Below are 19,819 nucleotides of genomic sequence, written 5' to 3'. Positions count from 1 at the left end.
ATGGTTTTGGGCATGGAGCTTAGCCTTAAACCTGGTTCTCTGGACCTTCAGCTCATTGTGTGAGCTACCAAGATTCAATTAATAGATTCCCTTTATGCTTAATCAGCCAGTTAGCTTCTGTTGCTGGCAACTGAGAAATGATATTCTGTTTATTACCTCAGTTGATCCTCATACATCCTAGAAAGGAAGAATTACTATCTGCATTTTCACACATGGAAACAGTCTCAGTGACTAAATAACTCATCCAAAGTCCAGGTGTGTTCAATCTTTTGGCTTCCTGGGCCATGTTGGAAGAATTGTCTTTGGCCACACATAGCTTTAAAAAAGTCACAATAAAAACTCATAATGTTTTAAGAAAGTTTATGAACTTGTGCTGGGCCCCATTCAAAGCTGTCTTGGACTGCATGTGGCCCACAGGTCGTGAGTTAGACAAGGCTGTTATAACCTGGGATCTATCCAATTCCAAAGCCCATCATCTTCTACCTGTCTACATAATACTTCTCTGCCTTGGAGCTCTCTGCCTCATTGTTCCTTCTTCCTCTATTCAAAACTAGAGGAGAGATCACCAGGAGAGAGAGTACAATGTCTAATTTTCTCTGCATTTGTCTTGTGTTTGCAAGAATATCAACATTCATTCCATTCATTGAGTTCCTTGCTTTTGAATCTTACCCCAGCCTCCTCCAGGAGGATTTCACTGACCACTTTATTTAATTAGCTTCTCTCCATTCTTCTCACTTTCCATCACATCATTCTACCTACTATCATATCATTCTACTTTATTTCCTTCATGTCTGTTATTATTGTCTGATATTATCTTGCTTATTCTCTCCGTTCCTTGATTTTCCTCTACTCTCTACTAGAATGTAAGCTCCAAAGGGTAAAGTCTTTTTTGCCCAAGCTTGTCTCCTAAATGCCTAGCATAGTGCCTGGCAGTTGGTAAATGCTCAGTTAATGTGTGTTAAATGAATAAGTAAATAAAATGAGCAAATGAATGATTAAACATGAGTTATTCACTCAAAGTAGTTTTCTGGAGACATTGTGCACTTGTTCCAGTAATACTATTATTGCTTTATTAACTTTCATTCATCACATTTATCTTTAGTATTGACCTCTTGAATCCATTCACAAGCTACACAGCAAAAAAAGTAGAGCTTTGGAATTAGACAAAACTTAGCTTCAGCTTGAGATTTCTTTTTTTTTCCCCATTTATTTTATTGCATTTTAGGTTTTGGGGTACATGTGAAGAACATGCAAAATTGTTGCACAGGTACACACGTGGCAGTGTGATTTGCTGCCTTCCTCCCCATCACCTACATCTGGCATTTCTCCCCTTGCTATCTCTCCACAGCTCCCCACCCCCCACCGTCCCTCCCCTATTTCCCCCCAACTGACCCCAGTGTGTAGTGCTCCCCTCCCTGTGTCCATGTGTTCTCATTGTTCAACACCCACCTATGAGTGAGAACATGCGGTGTTTGATCTTCTGTTCTTCTGACAGTTTGTTGAGAATGATGGTTTCCAGGTTCATCCATGTCCTTACAAAGGACCCAAACTCATCATTTTTGATGGCTGCATAATATTCCATGGTGTATATGTGCCACATTTTCCCTATCCAGTCTATCGTCGATGGGCATTTGGGTTGGTTCCAGGTCTTTGCTATTGTAAACAATGCTGCAATGAACATTCGTGTGCACGGGTCCTTATAGTAGAATGATTTGTAATCCTTTGGATATATACCCAGTAATGGGATTGCTGGGTCAAATGGAATTTCTATTTCTAGGTCCTTGAGGAATCGCCACACTGTCTTCCACAATGGTTGAACTAATTTACACTCCCACCAACAGTGTAAAAGTGTTCCTATTTCTCCACATCCTCTCTAGCATCTGTTGTCTCCAGATTTTTTAATGATCGCCATTCTAACTGGTGTGAGATGGTATCTCAATGTTGTTTTGATTTGCATTTCTCTGCTGACCAGTGATGATGAGCATTTTTTCATAAGTTTGTTGGCCTCATGTATGTCTTCTTTTGTAAAGTGTCTGTCCATATCCTTTGCCCACTTTTGAATGGGCTTGTTTGTTTTTTTCTTGTAAATCTGTTTTAGTTCTTTGTAAAGTCTGGATATCAGCCCTTTGTCAGATGGGTAAACTGCAAAAATTTTTTCCCATTCTGTTTGTTGCCAATTCACTCTAATGACTGTTTCTTTTGCTGTGCAGAAGCTGTGGAGTTTGATTAGGTCTCATTTGTCTATTTTGGCTTTTGTTGTCAATGCTTTTGGTGTTTTGGTCATGAAGTCCTTGCCTACACCTATGTCCTGAATGGTTTTGCCTAGATTTTCTTCTAGGGTTTTTATGGTGTTAGGTCTTATGTTTAAGTCTTTAATCTACCTGGAGTTAATTTTAGTGTAAGGTGTGAGGAAGGGGTCCAGTTTCTGCTTTCTGCACATGGCTAGCCAGCTTTCCCAACACCATTTATTGAACAGGGAATCCTTTCCCCATTGCTTGTTTTTGTCTGGTTTCTCAAAGATCAGATGGTTGTAGATATATTGTGTTGCCTCCGAGACCTCTGTTGTGTTCCATTGGTCTATATCTCTGTTTTGGTACCAGTACCATGCTGTTTTGATTACTGTAGCCTTGTAGTGTAGTTTGAAGTCCGGTAGTGTGATGCCCCTCGCTTTGTTCTTTTTGCTTAGAATTGACTTGGCTATGCGGGTTCTCTTTTGGTTCCATATGAAGTTTAAGGTGGTTTTTTCCAGTTCTGTGAAGAAGGTCATTGGTAGCTTGATGGGGATAGCATTGAATCTGTAAATTACTTTGGGCAGTATGGCCATTTTCACGATATTGGTTCTTCCTAACCATGAACATGGAATGTTTCTCCATCTGTTTGTGTCCTCTCTTATTTCGTTGAGCAGTGGCTTGTAGTTCTCCTTGAAGAGGTCTTTTACATTCCTTGTTAGTTGTATTCCTAGGTATTTTATTCTCTTTGTGGCAATTGTGAATGGAAGTTTGTTCTTGAATTGTCTCTCTTTAAGTCTGTTATTGGTGTATAGGAATGCATGTGATTTTTGCACATTGATTTTGTATCCTGAGACTTTGCTGAACTTGCTTATCAGTTTCAGGAGGTTTGGGGCTGAGACGATGGGGTCTTCTGATATACAATCATGTCATCTGCAAATAGAGACAGTTTGACTTCCTCCTTTCCTATTTGAATGCCCTTTATTTCTTTTTCTTGCCTGATTGCTCTGGCTAGAACTTCTAATACTATATTGAATAGCAGTGGTGAGAGAGGGCACCCTTGTCTGGTTCCACATTTCAAGGGGAATGCTTCCAGTTTTTGCCCATTCAGTATGATATTGGCTGTTGGTTTGTCATAAATAGCTTTTATTATTTTGATACGTTCCGTCAATACCTAGCTTATTGAGGGTTTTTAGCATAAAGGGCTGTTGAATTTTGTCAAAGGCCTTCTCTGTATCAATTGAGATAATCATGTGGTTTTTGTCTTTGGTTCTGTTTATGTGGTGAATTACGTTTATAGACTTGCATATGTTGAACCAGGCTTGCATCCCCAGGATGAAGCCTACTTAATCATGGTGGATAAGCTTTTTGATGTGCTGTTGCAATCGGCTTGTCAGTATTTTATTGAAGATTTTTGCATCTATGTTCATCATGGAGATTTCTTCATGTATTAGTTTTGTATCCTTGGCAAATTATCCAGCTTCTCAGAGATTTTGTTTCCTCATCTTTAAACAGAGATAATAATGCTTCCCTTTTAAAGCTATTGTAGAGATAAATAAAAGAAAGTGTTTCTTCTCAACACTTCCTGTTAGCTTTTCCTATTTGCTCAACAATTCTCATCAAAAATACTAACCGGCTGCTCTGCCTATGGAGCAGCCATTCTTTTATTCCTTTCCTTCCTTAACAAACTTGCTTTCACTTTACTCTATGGAAAAAAAAATACCACAGTTGAGGAAATGTTGCAGTCAGTTCAGGCTTCCACAACAAAATGCCAGAGGGAAGGTAACTTTTAATAACATAAATTTATTTCTCACAGTTCTGGAGGTTGGAAGTCTGAGATCAGGATGCCAGCATGAACGGGTTATATTGAGGGCTCTCTTCTGGGTCACAGACGGCCATCTTCTTGTTACACACTCACATGGCAGAAAGAGAGCGAGAAATCTCTCTGTGCTCTCTTATTTACAGGCACTAATCTCATTCATGAGTGTTCCAACCTCATGACCTAATTACTACCGAAGTTCCTACTGCCTAATACTATCACATTAGATGTTAAGATTTCAACATATGAATTTGGGGAGGGGTGGGGGTTACCAACATTCAGTCTATTGGAATTAACTTGGCCTATCATGTATTTTCCATATGTGGCTTGGTTAAAACACAGGAGCTTCCCCTCTAACTCTCTTCACATGCGGTTAGTGTAGTCACCTTTGCACAAAACCCTAAAAATCTCACCAGAGAAGATATTCTTACCAGACATTGAGACATAATGCATCACACAGTAGTCTTACCTTCTGATGCTTTTTCTGACCATGCCAGTCCATATGGACTGACAGGTCCTTTCTCTAAAGCTTTGGGGTAAGAGATAAGAGAGCTGAATCTGATTTAGCTCCAAAATTGACATTTGTGTTACCTTGATCTAGTTACTTCTCCTCTCTGAATCTAAGAATTTTTTTTTTTTTTGAGATTAAGTCCTGCTCTGTTGCCCAGGCTAGAGTGCAGTGGCACAATCTTGGCTTACTGCAACCTCCGCCTCCCAGGTTCAAGCAATTCTCCTGTCTCAACCTCCCAAGTATCTAGGACTACAGGTGCTAGAACTCCTGACCTCAGCTTATCCACCCGCCTCAGCCTCCCAAAGTGCTGGGATTATAGGCGTGAGCCACCACGCCAGGCCTGAACCTAAGATTTTTTAAATGTCTAATATGGAAAATTTAAACAAGATAATCTGTCTCTAAATCTTATAGGATATTAGTTTACTTAGACATTTTTATCTCAATTTTGGATGTTCCTGAGCAAAGGCTGTTGGACAATGTTATATTATGGCTATAAGTATCAAGACATAATTAGAAGAACTGAAAATAATGGGGGTGGGGATAGTAGAATTAGGTTTAAATAAGAAGAGAGTAAAGGACTCCCAGGGAAAAAGCAATATAAAAGCAACAACAAGATAGGGCAGATTGTCAGACTGTGTCTAAAGGACAAATGTGGGCATGATTGGTATGGCCTTGCCAGGAGACCAGAAAAGGGAGCTGGGTCCTAATGAATCCTCATTCATCTAATTTGGCTCAATCTGGCTGCTCTTAAAAGCCTAAAGACTCTCATATGCATTTATTTCCAGCATAGCATTCTAAAATCAGACCCTCAAACAATACTTGTCATACCTACTGAGCCATTGGCACTCTGTAGAGCTCTGATGATACAACTAGGGATCAAATATATTCCTACCTAAAGGAAGTTTATAGCACTTAAGAGTACTTACATTTGGCTAGCTGGTGACCTTGAGCAAGTTACTTAATCTCCCTATGTCTCAGTTTTCTCATTTGTTAAAATGAGGTCAATAATATTACCTTAAGATTGTTGTCACGTTTAAGTGTGTTAATATATGTGTAGCCAGTAGTAGATTGTTATAATATGCTGGACTCAGAGTGTATTCATAAAAGCAGCTTTAGTTTGTCTTCTACCTATAGGTTCAGCCTATTTAGAGGGGTTAGTTTTTATCTGCCCTACATGAGAATTTCCCTTTTAAGTAAACAGAAACACAGTTTTAACTAAGTAATTTAAAATGTTCAATTACAGATAGTAATCAAAACTCTGAACTTGATTTAATGTTGTCTTCTTTCCCTGTACCTCCACCCCCGCAGGTGACACCTGCTTCCAGTAGGGAGCTTGCCAGGTTAAAGGTGGAGCATTGGCTGTTCTGACTTTCACTTAATGTCTTTCCATTGGCTCACCAAGGTTGAAGTGGGAACAGGGAAGGAGTGCAAAGAGAACAGAAGAATATCACTTGCCTGGCATTCCCCTAAGCTGGTTTCAGTTTCTCTATGCCTGACAGATGTTTGTAGCTGACTCCCTTTCTCTGTCTCTCTTTTTTTTTTTTTTTTTTTTTTGGAGATGGAGTCTTGCTGTCACCAGGCTGGAGTGCAGGAGCATGATCTTAGCTCACTACAGCCACCTCTGCCTCCTGGGTTCAAGCAATTCTGCTGCAGCCTCCCAAGTAGCTGGGACTATAGGCGCACACCACCACGCCCAGCTAATTATTGTATTTTTAGTAGAGACGGGGTTTCACCATGTTGGCCAGGATGGTCTTGATCTCCTGACCTTGTGATTCGCCTGCCTCAGCCTCCCAAAGTGCTGGGATTACAGATGTGAGCCACAGCACATGGTCGACTCCCTCTCTTATTGGTGCTCCCGTGAATTCTTTGGAGGCTCCTCTGTTCAAAGGCAGCCATCACATGGAGAATGTGTCTCGTTCTTGCTACTGTTGCTGCCTCCGTATTTTCTGCTTTTCCACTGTATATAGACTCTGTGCAGGAGTCAAAATGGTATCAAACTAATTCTATCTGCCATTCGTACCACATCTGCTCAGAATCTATTCCCTGGATAGTCACTGAGTATCACTGACCAAGCTCAATGTAGCTACTTTACTTTTCTCACAGTCTTTTGCTCACTAAATTTCTGAGGCAGGAGTCAGAATCCATGCCACTGTGCACCTCTCTACCTATGCAGAGGTGAGGGGAAAAGTACGCCCTGATCCCTCCTTTGGAGATGTGGCATGTGGAACTCCAGGCCCCCAAAATCCCCCTATAAAACCTTCTCTTTGATTTTCATCCCTTTTTTCCTTTAGATTCTTGAAGCAGGCAAGGGGTATCAAGAGTCTTGTACTCAGTTTCCAGATGTGTACTTGGAAATTCTTTATAAATTCTGGTATGTCTTCGGAATACACATTTCTCATTCCCTGGTGCCTCAGATGAAATGTCCACTTTAGCATCCTATAATACAGAATGAGTGCACAGTACTTGTTTCTGTCACTATTGAATGCTCTTTTTATCACACGAAACACACATCCTTTCAAGTTTTTTAAAGTCTTTTATGCATGTATCTCTTATGTCAATGACCAGGACTGCAACCGTGCTTTCCATTCCATTTCTTTAGCTATCCTTCACTGCCTACACAGTGTTTTGTACATACTAAGTGTCAAAGAATTTTCATTGAACTAAATGCCGTGTGAATAAAGGAGTGAACACTGTAGTTAAGGTTCCTCAGAAAAGGCACCATTGTCTCACCTTTGCTCTTTCAAACACACTTAATTCTCCGAAATTAGTGAATCAAAAAATGCAAGACAGTGAAAAATAGATGATGTAAATTTCAGAAAACGACGGTCTGGAGATGGATGAAGGCTAAATTAAAGCAGCTGTTTATTGAGCCCATTAGTGGGGGGAGGATGTGAGAGATGTCAGGAAACAGCCAAAACGCTGGGGTTTTCAGAAGAAATCTGAAAGCAGATGGCAAGTGGATGAATCAGTGAAAGGCGGCAAAACCGTCTACAGAGTGGCAGTGCTCAGCAAGGACAGCTGCAGCAGGCAGGCTGTCGCTGGGACTCAGGGAAAGAAAGGCAGGCTGAGAAGGCCAAGGAAGCAAGAGCAAAGGGAGAGCAGGAGGGCTTGATTTACAAACTGCTGACAAAGCGCAAGGCTCACGTGCAGTGCTGAGTGCCGAACCTGTGCAGGGAGGGATCTGTTCCCTTCCCATCTGTGACACTGCTTTGCTGTGTACCTTAAACAAGTCTTTTGCCCTCTCTAGGCTTCCCTGTCTACATCTGAAAGCGAAAAGAGATGATCCAAATATTCCGTAAGGGCCTGTTTTCCAGCCTTTGTGAAAAATCATCTTACTTTTGTGGGATGATGCTATGAAAGGTATTTTCCGTTTCACCAATGTATGTTTCCAGTAGGCTATTAACCTGGATTCAGCAGCTGTCCTGTTTTAAAATAAAAAAAAAGAAATGGAGAGAGAGGGGAAGAGAAAGAAATAAATTTAAAGGACAATCCATCATTCATACTTTAGTGTGACGTGACTCAATCAGATTGTTTATCAGCCTTCACCTGAAATCAGTTACACTGAGGGACTAGCTTGTCTGACTAGAGTATCCTGGAAGGCAGCTGGACTATGTTACACTTTGAGGAGTAGGAAAAGCTTTGGTGAGTGAATGCAGTGAGCTTAGGTTGGCATTCTTTTTTCTCTTTTATTTTACGAACCTGTTTTGAGCACCTGAGGCTCCAAGGGTTCTGTTGAGGTTAGTGCAGAAAAACAGGAGAGGATGGAACAGCTGGAAAGCATTAACCTCAGAGGCATTGCAGATTTTAATGTAATGAAAACAGAATAATAGCCTGAAAGTGTAATCAAAGAGAAAGGTGAATGCTGCCCTCCCCCATTCTCTACCCCATCTTTGTCCCTCCATTAATTCTGCAAATACTTATTGAGACTGCTATATAAGACATAGTTAGAGATAAAACACTGGATAAGAAAGAGCCCCTGCCCTTTGTCTTCATTCCAGCAAGTTAGACAAACATTAAGCCACTAAACACAAAGTTTCCTATTTTAAAATGTGATGACAGAGAAGCAAAAGGCGCTAAGAAAACATATAAGGCAGGCCTAACCTAACCTGGAGCATCAGGAAAGGCTTTTCTGACTAAGTGACTTTTGAGCTGGGCTCAAAGAATAAGGGTTAACTGGAGGGAGACAAAGGAGAAGTAAGTAGGGAAGGTGCAGATACGAAAGAGAGAAGCGTGTTCTGGGGATAGAGGAAGAAACACAGTATGGTAGAAGAATTGAAAAGAAATCCAGAGGCAAACTGTGTTCCTGGGGAGAAGTAAGGCTGAGACTCTGAGATACAGAGCCTTTCCAGGCCCTCAGGGTGCCCTTAGGCCCCAGTGTTGGCCTGTCTCCTCCTCCTTTCTCTTGCTTACATGGGACATTTCTCCACAAAGACTGGCTTTACTTTTACTTCCTCCAGGATGTCATCACCTAAGTCCCCTTCCCTGGGCTATCAAGTCCTCCCGGCTCTGTGCTTCCCTCTGCTACTCTCATGCCCATGTAACCATCAGTTTGTAAGACTGTGTTCTCCACTCAACTGTGAGTCCTCATGGACAGAATGAGTGTCATTTATCTTTGTGTCCCCAATGTCCGGCACAGGGCCTGGCACCAAGTGCTTGTGGAAGAAACCTGACAGAGAGAGCTAACTTTTTGCCTTTCAATACAAAGCTTAGAGACAGAAGGGTTCTCAGACTTTATAATGCTCAGCCACCCATTTTTCCAATGAAGAAACTGAGGCACAGAGGGCTATAAAACAAATTGCTCTAGGATTTGTAGCTGGGACACCAAAGCCAAACTCAGAACAAGAGCAATCTCTCCTACACCCTGATCATACATAGATCAAGCTATCAAGTAATGTGAATAACTCCTATAATTGGGATGCACAGAAAATCAAAAAGGTATATTTATCCATTCTTTCAGCAAATGTTTACTGAATGGGTTGAGGGTCATAGGGAAGCCCCTATACCCTGGGCTGGGGATTCAGAGTTCAACAGTACACAGTTTATGGTCAGTGCCTGTGGGGCGATAGAGCACACATATCTAAAACAATCAGACATTAACAACCACCAAGTAAGATAACTTGTCAGACATGGGAGAACGAGAAAGAGTAATGGGAGAAGTGGTTCTTGAGCTAAACGTGAAAGGCTCAATTTCAATAGGGAAGAGAATGGTGTTCCTCCTGGGTGGAATAGCATGAACAAAAGTTCAGAGGAAGAATATCTATTCTCATATTAAGAGTAATGATAATAATTAGCTTGCACTAATTGAACACTTACTGTGTTCCAGGTACTATTTTAGGACTTTATATATAGTAACTCATTGAATTCTCATAATCCCCATTTTTCAGATGAGGAAACTAAGGCCCAAAGAGGCTAAGTAATTTCCCATGATCACACAGCTAATTAATGGTAGAGAGGTAATTTGAACCAGAAATAGTTGCAGAGTCCTTGCTCTTAATATTCTGCTCTACTGACTCTTAACATTGCCTCTTGACAGTAAGTAAGGGTCTATGTGATACATATTAGGTAGCACCTGGCAATACAGAATTGAGTCAGATTTTGAAAAATAAAGTTGTTGTGGTTTTTCCCCTTATTAACAGAGTATTTACCAGGTACCAGAATAGGGCAAAGCTCTCTCATACAGAATTTCACTTGTTCTCACTTAATGCTCACAACTCATGAAATAAGTAATATTCTCATTTTTATTATTTGCATGTAAGGCCCGAAGAAGTTCCATAGCATGCTTTAGGTCTAATGAAGGGGTCTGCATGTCTACCACAGGTGTTTGCGCAAATGCAGCGGGAAATGAAATGTGCATAAACATGCTTGAGCTAGAGTGTGCCCTGGAAATCAGTATGGTCCTTGGTGTGGGATAGAATGTTGGATTTAGATCCTGGACATGCTGTTTCCCAACCATGTCTCTCTGGGCCTCAGTCTCTTCACCTGTAAAATGGAGATAACTATCTCTGTGTTCCAAGGACATTGAAGGAGAATATAATGTGTATATGAATGGAATCCCTGATTATTACTACTAAAAGCTAACATTCAGGCCTGATTTTATTATTGCCAGGGCTTTAACTCTTCTGTGAGCTTTTCTGTTGGGACCTCAATAATGTGGCAGCACCACAGGAATCTCCAGTGCCTCTCCCCTCTCAAGTCAGGGAAGGATGGAATAAAGAGGATCATCCTAATGCAATAATCACATAGTCTCCATGACTGTCACCATCTGAGGTCACCAACAAGCCATGTGGCTTGGATCAGATTTTAGGGCCCCCCTAATCAGAGATGTTCCCTCTTCCTTAAACCCCTATGGTAGAAAGAGTTAGATTTTGTAATACAAATAAAGAAACTTAATTATATCCTGAATTGTTATAATATGAGGTGTTATTCCCTTGCTCTGCTTTCCCCATATGTAACAATAAGAATTCTTTACCTTGATATGAGTTGTTTTCTGAACCTTCTCCAACAAAACGTTTGATCAAGAAGAAAGAGAAGGGCAAGATGAAATAAGTAATAAATAAGTATTAGAATCCGATGGGGGCAGAAGGTTTGAGGGGGCGGTTACAAAAAATGCAGGCTGAGGAAGGGGCAGTGTCTTATAACAGAATGAGGGCTGGCATGGGCACATTGTGGTTATATTAATATAAATGTCTCTCTTAGCTGCTACTTGAGTGATTTGATATTAATGCTTTCATATCCTTTCTGGGCCTCAGTTTCCACATCTATAAAATTGTGGGAGTTTGACCATGTCATTTATAAGAATTTTTCCTCTGACAGTCTATGATGCTGAAGTAAAGTCTGGACACGTCACAGTTTTACTTATATACTGCCCCTCTCATGCCTGCTGTATTAATTCTTCAAGTAGTGTATGAGTGAATCAGTCAGTATAATGGATGGATTGATGGATGGAAGGAAGGAGAAAACTCAACTCAGCTTTGAAGTCTTAACTAAAGCATCACCTTCTCTGTGAATACTTCCTTGGCCCCACCTAACCCCTGGGAAGACTGAGCCACTTCTCTCTCCTCTGTGGTCCCAGCTGACCATCCCACCCCATCTGAGCTTCCTTCCATTTTGGCATTTGTTATGCTGTTACCTTGACTACTTCTACACACCATATCATGAGCTCAATGAGGCAGGCTAGTGCCTTATTTACCTTTGTGTCCTCAGTGACTATCACAGGGACTGGCATATGGGATTGTGCAGTCAGATGTTGAATATTCCTTACAATCCTGGTAGGAGACTAGGCCTGATGCCATCTAACCCTTCTAGCCCTGGCAGGCTATTGTTCTATTGTCTTTACCTCTGAATAGCCATGTGAATCCATGAAACATTCTGTGACATTTAGCCCACCCTCTACCTCTGGCAGGATGAATACCATACCACGCACACATGTATACATACCACTGCCACCAACAACACTACCACCACCACTACCAACAACAACACACAGCCATCCAGGCTCCTTCAGCCCATTGCGCTCCTCTTCATTCCAATTGTAATTACATGGGCTGCCTACCTGTTTCCAGCTATGCTTTCCTGACTGGACCACGAGCTATAGAAACCAAGTCTTATTAGGGCAGGAATCATGTCTTATTCATCTTTGTAGCTTTGGTACATGGCACAATGCCTGGAACATAGTATGTTCTGAGCTAGTGTTACTAAGTATATCTTAGAGCATGGCTCAGTGGGAGTGTATGTGGGGGTATAAGGACCCATAAGAGTCAAATTGTTTCATTATGTAACTGAAATACCTTTAAATAGCCATTTTAGTCCTGAAAGATCTCAACCTTTGTATCCATCTTTATCTGAGAAGCTCAGAGTGTCTCTGGAATCATCTGATACTCTATTCTGGGGAACAAAAGCATGGATGAATGAAGGCACTTGCAAATTTCATAAAGCAAGACATTTTTTATTAATCTATTTGGTTATTGTTTGCCCATCTCCACCCCACTTTCTCCCACACACTGGGTTTAGGCTCTGTGGGGGCAGGGACATTATCAGTCATGTCCTTATGGATTCCCCAGCCCTAGCACAATGTGGTGCATACAGTTGCAGACAATCTGTATGAGTTTGTTTATTGTATAAGAGTAAAAAAAAAAAGTGGGACTTAAAATTCCATCAAGCACAATAAGATTGGCTCCCTTGTTTTTACATATTTTCTGCATAATCAGAAGGAATAATCATGATAAAAGGGAAAAGATGATGATTAATTTGTTTAAAGGAATGCATCTATATAAAAACTCAAATCACCAATAGGAATACTTATAGCCAATACCACCTGAATGCCAGGTATGTGATATATACATGCTTCTATCCTTTAAAAACTTGGCAAGTTAGTACTCTCCTCATTTTATCTATATAGAAACTGAGACTGGAAGAGAGTAAGTAATTTGCTCAAGATCACTTAGTGGTTAGAAAACAATGGAACTGTAATCAAATCTGAGTTGACTATAAGCTCTCCTTTTTTTCTCACTATGCTCCTACATTTTATAACCCATCAAACTTTCATTTATTGAATATTTACTATGTCCGGGGCTTTGTTCTAAATTCTAGGGATACAACGTTGAATTGGGACACAGCTTCCAGAGTAAATGGAAGACTTAGGAATATGGGGAGTAGAACTGACATTTTTGAGCATCTACTTATATGCCAGACACTGTTCTAGACTTTTTTTGCCAAAATTATCTTTTTTAATAATCACAATAGTCCTCTAATAGTTTCATTGTTATCCTGTTTAACAGATGAGGAATCTGATGATTTGAGAGATTAGGTCATGTGCCCAGGGTCACTCAGATAGGGAGCTATGAATTTAGAACTCAATCCAGACCAGTCTGGCTCTAAAGCCATATTCTTTCACCACACCCCCTGCCCCACCACAAAAATTCTACATGTGGCTGTAAGTAGACAATTGGAGGAATGGAGGTATTTCTGCAGAGAGTCCTTCAATAGACCTTTATCTTTTCAAAGGCACCTCCTCAGTATCTCTTTTCTTGCATCAAAGACCTGCTTTTATCTGGGGCAAGCGCCGGAGATTTAATGGCAACTTTTGGGCTTTCCTGTATAGACTATGTCTATGATTGCTAACTTGGAAACATGCTTTGTTGTCTTTATAGAACAGTCTTCACTAAAGAAAAAGAATTACTTGCTTTTCTCCAGAAGCCTCACTGGTTTGCAGGGGCAACAGCAGAAGGCATTGGAAAGTGGATTGAAGCCAGATCAAGAGACTTGGGCCCTTCTGGCCACTACTCATTTTTCCTCATAAGGGGCCTGACTTTGTATGATACAGATTGTTCTTTAGAATCACAGATCCTGCTTCAAATCCCACCTCTTACACATCCTTGGGGCACGACTTTGAGCAAGCAACTTAACCTCTTTGAGTTCCACTTTGAAAATGGAGATAAGACAAGCTTATATATAATCGTGAGGATGAAATAACATGAAAAAAAAAACAAATTCAGCACCTTATTAATATAATTGAGGTCACATGAACATATTAACTATATTTCTGTATCACTGTACCCTTACATGTCATAGCAAGAAATTCAGTCTTTTACAATGTTGCTCTTCCTCACATAGAGTAAAGGATCCCAAGGAGTCTTACAAGTGTTTATACACTCCCAGTGGTTACCAGTGGCCACTACAAAAGCTCAGCTTGCAATCCTAGACCTTAGTCTACCTGGGAACTACTTCTAGGCTGAAATTTTATTCCTTTAAATGTTGTGTTCATTGACATTATCTTAAGAGCTAGAGAATTGTGACCTATTGAAATGAAAGCAAAAGGCCAATCCTGTACCCAGTACCAGAAATTAACTCCCCAGAGAATAATGCTTGCACAAAGTGCCCTCCTTGTTATTCTCACTTAAATAGTGTCCCACAGCAAATACCTTGAGTTCCAAATTGTTACAGAATTTAGTGATCCATGTCTTTTGATTCACACACTCAGAGCTATTAATCTGGGTCATATGCCCAGGCTGCCAGAGCTTCTGATATTCACTATACTAGGAGCCACCACTGCCCTCTGATGTTCAGGGTCCATGGCTGCTTCGTTCTGCTGGACTCCTCCATCCCTGTGGACAAATTTTCTCTGAAGCTTCTATTGATCCTCTGCAATAACTTTCATCAGATTCCCTTCCCCCTTTCTTCTTTTTCTCTTTTTTCTCCTTTCTCTGCCTGCCTACTCCCCTCCTTTCCCAATTTATCTAATATGTCGTATTTGTCAGAACCCTTTAAAAGGTTCAAATGTTAAGTTTTGGTTTTGATTTTTGCTCACCACAAAACTTCTATGTGGCTCTGACTTTACTTAACCCTTCTTGCTTTCTAAGATAGAGAGGACAATTGAATCTCAGAGTTGCAATAACCAATGATTGAGAACAAGCTGAACTTTTGAGTAGCTGCCTTCTATTCAAAAGTGTGTCACTGATCGGCAGTCATTGGATATAACCATTGGGGGTAGGAGGCAAGTGGAAGTTTCCCAGCTTTACTCATCATAAGCAGCTTTTCCCATGCCTGGTGCCACCAAGCCTAAACAGCGTATCAAATGGGTAAGTCCCCTGACTAGTGTCTGTTTCTTAAGAAATACGTAGGAGACAGGTACATATCTGTAAACCATTTTCATTTCCAAAAAAATCTACTTGTAGCCTACAAAAGGTGTTTTCCACTCTTTTAATTCAACTAGAGGCTGTGAAAGGATCTGATTCTGGTCTCATCACTGCTACTTACTAACTATGCATTTTGAGCCCATCACTTGAACTCTTATTGCCAATTTTCTCAACTCTTTTTTTTTTTTGGAGACAGAATCTCACTCTATCACCCAGGCTGGAGTACAATGGCATGATCTTGGCTCACTGCAACCTCTGCCTCCCAGGTTCAAGTGATTCTCCTGCCTCAGCCTCCTGAGTAGCTGGGATTACAGGCATGCACCACCATGCCCGGCTAATTTTTGTATTTTCAGTAGAGATGGGGTTTACCATGTTGGTCAGGCTGGTCTTGAACTCCTGACTTCGTGATCCACCCACCTTGGCCTTCCTCAACTCTTAATGGGGTTAGCAGTCTACAACCTGCTTATCTCACAAGGACATACAGTTACCAAGAAGGGTTCCTAGAAAACCATAGAGGGACTAGAACAGGGTTTTGCACCCTCAGCACTATTGACATTTGGGCCAGATAATTCTTTGGTGAGGTGGGCTGTGCTGTGCATTGTAGGATGTTTAGCAGCATCGTGGCCACCTACTAGATGCCAGTAGTACCCTCCTCCTAGCTGTGACAACTAAAAATATCTCCAGATATTGTCAGATATCCAGCGTGGGTTAAAATTATCCCTGGTTTAGAATCACCAAATGAGGAGATTGTTCATTATTAATGTTGTCATTGTTGAATTCAAATCCAAAACAAAATGCCCTCTTTGAAGAAGGAGGGTTAACTTGAAGAGCAGAGTGGGGTCCCTACTTGCCTGTATGGAGAGGGAAAGGACAAACCTAGAAGGTGCAGAAGCTGATTTGCTTGATCTTGGCTACATCACGGAGGCATTCATTTGGGTCAGGGATAGAAAGATGGTTGAAAGGCAGACAATGTCCAGCTTTTAACCTCCAAAGAGCAGATCAACATCCAGCCTGATCCTTGCAGAGCCCCTGCCTTCCCTCCCCCTCCCGGAGGCCCCTTTCTGGAGCTTTTAATTTGTTTTCACAGCAGTTTGAACAAATTGAATTTGTTAATTAAGGTGGTAAAATGAAATGCTAAGCATTATTGACTAGATGCTAATGCCATTAACAGGACTGAAGGAGAGGGACCCAGGCTGTCAATCGCTGCACAAATCAGATCAGCAGAGGCCACAGTACAGGCTGTGCCTGAAGGCTGAAGGGACAGACCTGTTTACGTGTTATGTGATTTTGGCTTTATCAGTCAGGATCTGTAATTGCCAAGACATTCTTTTAGCAAATAGTTAACTCCTTTGTGCCAGAAATTGTTCTGTGTGCTGTGTATATACTGATGAATTACACAAAAACCCACCCTCAGGAATCTCAGGGTCCGATAGGGAAAAGACATAAAGAGACGCTGCTCTAGCATAGCACAGTAGTTTAAGAGTTTGGGTTTTGGAGGCAAAAGACCTAGGGTTCAAATCCAGACTCTGCCTCTGACAGTCAGGGTAAGCAACAACACCTTCAGTTTATTTTTCTGTAAAAAGGGGATGATGATACTGGTAACTCCTCCTTTGGGCTTCCTTGGATTAAATGCAATAATTCAGGTAAGACACTTAGCACAGTCCATGGCACAGGGTAAGTGTTCAATAACAGGCACGATACTTATTACCACATATTATTATGAAATTAAACACAAATATTTGGGGGGAAACAAGAGGAGAGCCATTGGATCTGCTTTGGGGAGATTCATTAAAGATTCTTTGAAATGTGACCCTTGGAGTTTGGCATTCCAAATAGAGAACTGGGGGAAGGGCTTTAGAGGCAGAGAAGAGAACATGCAAAGTTACTTACATATACAAATGCCCAATTTATTTTTGGATGTAGAAGTCTGGGGGGATAGAGGGTTGGGTCTGAAAGATACCATAATATTGGCTTCTCAGGCCTTCACAGCTGCTGGGCTCCTGACTGGGAATAGTCTTCTACCTCTTCTCTTAGCTGACTCCCTATCATTCTCAGTTTAAATGTCACCTCCTCAGAGAAGCCATCCCCAAACACTCCTAAAGAAAGTAGGTTATCCTATTCTGTTAGAACCCTGTTTCTCCCCACTTTATAGTTACAATTATTACAATTTATAATTACATATGTTATATACTTATTTACTTATTTATAATCTATAATTATTACAATTTATAATTACATGTTTTATATACTTATTTAATTTCTGTCTCTTTCGTTAGTCTATAACTCCATGATGGCAGAGATCATGTTTGTTTGTTTTTACCACTGGATAAGGTGCACAGCATAGCACAGAGCCTGGCACCTAGTAGACTTTAAAATTTGTTGAACAGATGACTGAGTTATATGCCAGAATAGGCAGATAAGACACAAGTGCTTTGTTTGCATAAGGCCCAAACATTTTGGTTAATAGCATATCTATATGGGTAAATCACTTAAGCAAAGAAGGGAAACCAGTACTTCTTGAATGCCTCCCATGAACCATATACTTTTAGTACTTTATTTTTAACCCTTTCAATAATTGTAGGATGCAGATATTATAGTCCCAATTTTAGAAATGAGGAAATTGAGACTCAGAGAAGTTAGGTTACTTGTCCCAAATTACCCTTCTGATAAATGGGAGAACTGCAGTTAAAACCCAGGTCTCTTTGACTCCCACTCCAGTGCTCTAGAATGCCTAAGGTCCTAGAAACATCCTAAAGAAACTAAGAACCCAAAGTAGTAGTGTCTATGGAAGGTAACAGCAGTGATTTCCTAAGGACCTGGGTTCTAGCCCCACAGACATGGTTAAAATTTCATAGCAGTTGCTTGATTTTTGAGCCTGACAAGCCTCCATTTTACTGTCAAAAATGTAAAATTCATAATTAGGCAATAATACGCTAAAGTCTGATTTTACTGGGTTATTTTAGTTCCATTAAAGTCATCAAAAGTGATTTATTGATTACAAAAGAAAAAAGACGAGGCGAGATGGCGGCCACAGAGGGGGTCGGGGAGGCTGCGCAAGGCGGAGAGCCAGGGCAGCCGGAGCAGCCCCCGCCCCAGCCGCCCCCACCGCCGCCCCCCCAGCAGTACGAGGAAGAGATGGCGGCCGAGGCCGGGGAAGCCGTGGCGTCCCCCATGGACGACGGGTTTCTGAGCCTGGACTCGCCCTCCTACGTCCTATACAGGGACAGAGCAGAATGGGCTGACATCGATCCAGTGCCGCAGAACGATGGCCCCAATCCGGTGGTCCAGATCATTTATAGTGACAAATTTAGAGATGTTTATGATTACTTCCGAGCTGTCCTACAGCGTGACGAAAGAAGTGAAAGAGCTTTTAAGCTAACCCGGGACGCTATTGAATTAAATGCAGCCAATTATACAGTGTGGCATTTCCGGAGAGTTCTCTTAAAGTCACTTCAGAAGGATCTACATGAGGAAATGAACTACATCACTGCAATAATTGAGGAGCAGCCCAAAAACTATCAAGTTTGGCATCATAGGCGAGTATTAGTGGAATGGCTATGAGACCCATCTCAGGAGCTTGAATTTATTGCTGATATTCTTAATCAGGATACAAAGAATTATCATGCCCGGCAGCATCGACAGTGGGTTATTCAGGAATTTAAACTTTGGGATAATGAACTGCAGTATGTGGACCAACTTCTCAAAGAGGATGTGAGAAATAACTCTGTCTGGAACCAAAGATACTTCGTCATTTCTAACACCACTGGCTACAATGATCGGGCTGTATTGGAGAGAGAAGTCCAATACACACTGGAAATGATTAAGCTAGTCCCACATAATGAAAGTGCATGGAACTATTTGAAAGGGATTTTGCAGGATCGTGGTCTTTCCAAATATCCTAATCTGTTAAATCAATTACTTGATTTACAACCAAGTCATAGTTCCCCCTACCTAATTGCCTTTCTTGTGGATATCTATGAAGACATGTTGGAAAACCAATGTGACAATAAGGAAGACATTCTTAATAAAGCATTAGAGTTATGTGAAATTCTAGCTAAAGAAAAGGACACTATTAGAAAGGAATATTGGAGATATATTGGAAGATCTCTGCAAAGCAAACACAGCACAGAAAATGACTCACCAACAAATGTACAGCAATAACACCATCCAGAAGAACTTGATGGAATGCTTTTTTTATTAAGGGAATTTATGCAGGAGTTTAAAACTAGAGTGATCCTTCCCTTTGCCTGTGGTGTAAAAGTGCATCATACAGGTATTGCTTTTTAACAAGAACTGATGCTCCTTGGGTGCTGCTGCTACTCAGACTAGCTCTAAGTAATGTGATTCTTCTAAAGCAAAGTCATTGGATGGGAGGGGAAAGAAAAAGTCCCATAAAGGAACTTTTGTAGTTTTATCAACACGTAATCTAATCCCTTAGCATCAACTCCTCCCTCAGTGGTACACGTGTCAGGATTTGTAGCAGTAATGACTGCCGGTCACTTGTTTGTAATGAATATGAGGTAGCCGAAGTTTGGTTCAGTAAGCAGGGAATACAGTGGTTCCATCAGAGCTTGTCTGCACACTCACAGAATCTTGCTATCACTGTAACCAACTAATGCCAAAAGAA

The 19,819-nt window shown here is 41.0% G+C and overlaps 1 protein-coding gene and 1 pseudogene across 4 annotated transcripts in view; both read left to right on the top strand.

The window, feature by feature from the left end:
- The window catches only part of AGBL4 (ATP/GTP binding protein like 4), a 545,910-nt gene that overhangs the window by 93,712 nt on the left and 432,379 nt on the right, over positions 1-19,819 (top strand). The window lies entirely within an intron of this gene.
- On the top strand, positions 18,211-19,813 carry LOC116529553 (annotated as a pseudogene). Its single transcript, XR_004259539.1, has one exon. The product of XR_004259539.1 is annotated as a protein farnesyltransferase/geranylgeranyltransferase type-1 subunit alpha pseudogene (transcript).

This window comes from Sapajus apella, unplaced genomic scaffold (genome assembly GCF_009761245.1).
Source record: "Sapajus apella isolate SASKATOON/1434 unplaced genomic scaffold, GSC_monkey_1.0 scaffold62, whole genome shotgun sequence".
Lineage (NCBI taxonomy): Eukaryota > Metazoa > Chordata > Mammalia > Primates > Cebidae > Sapajus > Sapajus apella.
The sequence above is the reverse complement of the archived record's forward strand: the minus strand, read 5'-3'. Positions and strand labels throughout refer to the sequence as shown.